Here is a 5,963-nt window from a genome sequence, read left to right as displayed (position 1 = left end):
CGTGATCTCCACCTTTTTCTTTGACTTCTCCATTATAAACTGACTGTGACCCAAGTGCATAGTTTTAGACAGACGTTATCTGCAGCCTAGAGCCCAGGAGGGCTGTAAGCTGAGACCATGTGGGGGAAATCTCAACCACAATTCCCCAACCTAGACTTTGGCTATCAAAACCAGATTGACATTATCCACCACATGGTCCAAAATAGTCCCATAGAATTGCAAGTGTCTTTACATCGGAGGGTATGAACATCATGTTTCTAATGTTACTCCAAGTTAGTCCAGTATGGATCCAACAGTCACGTTGCTGCTTCCAACAGTCACGTTGCTGCTTCCAGGAAATCACAAATGTCCAGTTTTTCTTCTGATGTATTGGTTCTGGTTCCTGTTGCCAATAGTACTAGCCAGAGGTGGCTCCACTTCTCTGAAAGTTGTGTGACCAATTTTGTTTGTTGGTTGGTGTTCAAGGGGTTCGGGGGCATGAAATTGTAAAATTGCCCTATATGATGTGTATTCATTCAAGCTTGTAGTCTAGCTATTTTACAAAATCCAAATGGCATGTCATTTTTTAATGAGCTATAATGTTTATAACAAACAATATTCATCATATCTGACATGAAACTACAACCTACCGTGGAACCTATTTTAAACTATACACACTAACTTTCACACTGTAACGTCATCTATAATTCATGTTCTTGTATTTTATGTACTTGTAATAACATACTGTATATTTTTATGTAATACTTCAAAACTACAAACAATCACTTCTGAGGAAATATATACAATATGCAATTTCACTTTGATATGACTTAGTCTTTAAGTTATAAAACTTATGTCCCTTTTTGCGGTTGTTCATTGTAAAGATGTTTCCGACTTTTTTTAAGTCAAGCTTCACACACATCCTTGCTCATGCACTACCATCGCAAAAAAACGGAATAACCCATGTGGCTTTGATTTAGGTCTACTGATTATATTGTACTATTAAGAAATTTGAAGAAAAAAATTCAAGCAACAATGATTAGAAGACATCTTAATCCTCTAACTTACTGATCTAGAGTCCATGTCTTTCTGAATGTCGTGCCTCATCTTTGTCTGTTTTGTCTGCTGTCTGATGAGCAAGGAAAGCCCTTTCAGGCAGCTTTCAATGATTTTGAGAATTCCCCTAAAGTAGGTAACTTAGGTCTAATATCTAATCATGAAAAGTATAGCGACTGCAATGCATTACTATAAAATAAAATAATATCTTGCTAATTTTGGAGGCTGATTATTCTACCGTCTTAATCTCCTACCTTAATGACCTTGAGTCCATGTCTGTCTACAAGTCCTGTCTGTCCGGCTTCATCGTTGTCTGTTTGCCGTTTGGCTGCTCTGTCCCTAATGAGCAAGGAAACACCTTTCAGACAGCTTTCATTTATTAGTTCACCTCACCCCGCACCCTAGCTAGCTAACCTCCTCGCCTATAGTTATTATAAGTGACACCAACCTAGTTAGCAAAGTTGTGTCGCTTATCTTCCATCCTTTTAAGAAAACTGGAATATCAATAATTTAAAAAACGTCCACCAATTTCAAACATCGTTGGCTTGGCTTGACACAACGTTAACTATTTGTCCCGGTACTTGGAAGTACAATAACGACTTTTAGCTGTGGACAGGAACTGACAACTTGCAAGCTACAGTCAGTCTCGCTGACATTGATTGACTTGCGCGCGCACACTGTCAGGCAAGTACTGCAGGTAATCGCAACTAGCGTGGCGCAAGGACCAGGATATTTTGAGATGATACATGGTTGTATATCAAGCAACGTTTTCTAATTGATTGGTTTAAATAAAATGAGATACAACAATACAAAAACAATTCAGAGGAAAACATGTCTTTGTTGTGTTGTGGCATTTGGTTCCCCGCCACCCCTTTGCCGGCAGCCCTGGTACTAGCACACTGTTTAAAGGCTCACCACATGTAATGTCACAATTTATATTGCATGCCCACTTGTCCACCGTGTCAAGTCGTCCCTTTTTTTAAAACACAAAAAAGCAGTCCAATAGCGCCCCCTCTGCGTTTCTAGAGTTAACTGTAGGTGTCGGCAGTGATCCGCCCGAGGGCGTCTCTGCCTTCACTGCAGTCAGTACATAGTCGGGCATGTGTTTGTTGGTGCATATGGATATTGTATGCGACTGCCTCTGACATTTATGTGTACTGTGCGTCACTCCAGCGCTTGCGTAGTCCTACCGCGCCATGCGGTGTGCTTGACATCATAATAGATGAGCAATGTAGCCTGATGTTGGATATCGCTTACTGGGCAGAGTGACTGGGCGTGATGTGTATTAATGACGCTAGGATCGACAAAGGGCAGGTCTTCATCAGGGGTCCAGCTGATTAATGAGCAGTCCTTCAGCGCCGTCCACGTCCCCAGCAGTAATGGAACTGGCCCTCTGATGGATCTCTGTGAATCTATAATTATAACTCAATAATCAGCCATACCTCAAGTCATAAAGACTTTCTGGTTCTGAGCTCATGCCAATGTTGTTTAGTGATTATGTGCCTATGGATGTTTGATTATACAGTGTTTGTTCATTATTTAAAATTGTGATTTTGAAATGTGTTTTTGGTCAAGGCTAGGTATTTCATGTGTCATAACACAATGTTAAATTTAAGCAGTTTCTTTATGTTTAGTATTTGCACACATATCCTTTGCGTGCAATGACTGCCTGAGGACTGCTGTATAAAGAGAAAGAGAATAACCAGCAATCATGGATACAAGGAAGGATCTGTGTTCCTGGGCCCCTATGGTGCTGCTTGCCCTGGGCTGTGGCCTTGTGTGTGTGGAGCCCAACTTCCTGGTATTGCTCCACTATACCTACTGCAACACCCTGCAGACCATCCTGACCCTCCCTCTCATCGTCTGTGGTTCCATATCCCTCCTCACAAATGTCTTCTTCAATATCCTCCTTGGTGTGAAAAACAAGATGGACTCGAGGACTAGACTGCCACAATGTCCCTGGCAAAACCGTCCACAGATACAGCTCTGTTCTCACAGTCACCTGGGGACAGATTCCGTAATACCTAAATCACTTGCATATCATTCATTTTGTCATTAAATTTGATCCCTTTTCCAAAACTATAGTGACTTCCTTAGTGTTTCCTTACAGTCATACGTGCCAATAGTTGTAAAATGTGCTGTAAGGCTCATTGCCTGTTAGATTTGCTTTCAATAATGTACATGGTGTGTCAGTATTCTCCTTTAGACCTAGATTTACCATAAACAATCAGCTGAACCACAGCTCTGCCTTCTTCTGCTGTAGCTTTGCCTGTTTGCTAGAGTTTTCAGGAAGATGGCCTAAAGTTCAATCTGCCCCTGCCTCTGTCACCCCAGAACGACGCCTTTAACCTCGTAGAACCACTGAGATGGCCCTGGAGCCTCACGCAGGGATTCCATAAAGGCCAGAACATTCCGGAAAGGACAGTGCTTGCAACTCAGCGTGACAGTTAATAGGTGGTGGACACTGGAAGGTGATGACATCACCCTTAAGCATAGTTTAAAACGAGTGGCCCTGTGCCTCTGACCTTTTCAAGACACAGCTGTGTCAGATCAAATGGTGTTGTATGCTCCTGGTGAATGGGGATAAATGGGAGCTATTAAAATGCAATGTAAGATAGGACCAGTGAAGACAGATGGTTAGAGATTTTCAGATTTTTCTCTGGTTGGCTGGGGAGGGACAGGATGGGAGTAGATTAGAAACATTACATGATGATCTCTATTTGTAATGGTAAAGGTAATCTAGCCCTCCAAGAATGTTTTAAATATAAAAATTTGACTTGAGCTAATGTGAGAACAAAAACATCCTAACCCCGTCAGACAATGAATATCTGGGTTGTAGGAGTTAGCTGATCTCTGGTATAGCTGCTTCAGCCGAACAGTAGTATCTTATACAATCAGGTTGTCTGCTACTAGTGGATCAAAGTGTGACACACATATTCTAGACATTGATGTCTCTGGGATTACTAATCCACATGACAGAACTGTTTGTTTGCTCGCTGATGGATGTGACTTCGAGTGCAATATTGTTATCTGTATACAATCAGCCACTTGTTAATATCACTGGTATACATGGAATTGAAGTGCACTCTTATTTTGTTCTTTATTCTTTAGCCACAGAGAATTGGTAAATTTTGATATTGTAAGCAAAAAACATTTATGAGCAAAAATGAAGCATATTTGTTTCATAACATCGGTTTTACAACATTCAAGCTCCTCAACAAAACATAAAATTACATGGAAAAGTAAAGAAACCAAAACAACCATAAAAAGATGTCCTGCAGACGATAACTAGTGGTGTCGTTTATTTCCGTTGTGTACATTCATTACAGATCAGAAGTTGATAATCAGGTCTAGCGTATTGCAAACGGATGAGTAGAATAAAGGTCATAACCTGAAGAAATAACTATGAAGGTTCACGGAAGGGTGGATAATCCTCATGTTTGAACATTTGTTTTTGCAAGGCTTTCATTGCCAGTAGGAATCGGAGGGAGACGGGGAAGGTAAAAACCTAGAGGTAAAGACAGACTTCGAACCCTGGTCTCCGGCAAGGAGACGTGTGCCTGCAGCCAGGAGTGTTAGCACTGGGCCACAACTCTTTATGGGTTTCTAGTACTTCTGCAGTGTGGCACACTGGAAACATGTACAAGACAGTCCTGTATGACAGCAGCAACTGACCTATACTTAGGTAGACAACCTTTATGGCACCGATACTTTGACACCCACCAAAGGTACTGGACTGACTTCACAATGTCCTATGCTTATGGTTCCATTGACCAGGTGGACTCTTAATCAAACCAACCCGGCATAGTTAGGACATACTGTAAACAGAGTTGTATAGCAATGCAAAGACAAAGTAAAAAGAGATTACACACAAAAGATAGTTTATTTGGTTAAAAAACATAAATTAAATACACCTATAGCTTACTTTGATTACAAAGGCCAAACAGACTACCTAATAAAGAGCAGAACTATATGTGGTGGCATCCCTTTAGAATAGGATCATGTGGACTGTTTCAACAGGTCGCCAGATACCATACTTTGTGTGCAAAGTTTGGGTTAAACTAACAGTAAATCAGAGGAGTAATGTTAATTGACTTAATCTCTAAAGGTAATTATTTATTTCACAGTTGATAGAGTATCATGCCAAATGGGTGACAAATGGCTATGCATATTTGGGACTACATTAACATACCTACTGCAAATCAAAGGTCCAGATAAACATTACCACAATGCCAGGGTTTAACTCAATTTAATACACATTCCAGTCAATCCAGAAAGTAAACCAAATACCAACCCCTAATACACCATTGAATAACATTGAAGAGATTTACTCATTTTAATTTCATTCCACATTCTTTTTTTGTGTTCATCTCTTGTCTTTGTACTGCTATACGTCTGCCTCTCTGAGCCTTTTCATCTGAATTGAATGTTTCTAAAGGGGAATTCACCCTAACATGGAATTCTCTCTGGTATACACGATATCCTCTACGTCCTTGTGTCATTTAAATGAGTTTTCATTCAGCCTGAATGAATAGGGGGCTCTGCCAGCTACATTTTGTACATTTTCAATTCCATTGTGGTGCCTGATTGAAAACGTGTGGGTGTGTGCAGACTGTGTATGTGCACAGGGCATAAACCTCCTGAAAGGTGAAATGCAGCATGTGACTACATAAAAAATAAAGTTAAAAAAGGCACAAATAAACAAGATATAAAACAAACTGGACTTCTAATTCCTTTAGTGGCCTATATAAGAAGGCACCCACTCTTCCGGAGAAGAAAACATTCATTGGAGGTCTTATGTCAAGGTCTGTTAATCAACCATACCTTTGCTTCTTTTCTTTGCAGATTACATAAAAGTTAACATTTTGTGATTAGTCGGAAGTAAGCACTCGTGAGTGTGTGTGTGCGTGCGGGTGTGTGTGTGTGTG

Source organism: Esox lucius, chromosome 13 (assembly GCF_011004845.1).
Source record: "Esox lucius isolate fEsoLuc1 chromosome 13, fEsoLuc1.pri, whole genome shotgun sequence".
Classification (NCBI taxonomy): domain Eukaryota; kingdom Metazoa; phylum Chordata; class Actinopteri; order Esociformes; family Esocidae; genus Esox; species Esox lucius.
The sequence above is the reverse complement of the archived record's forward strand: the minus strand, read 5'-3'. Positions refer to the sequence as shown.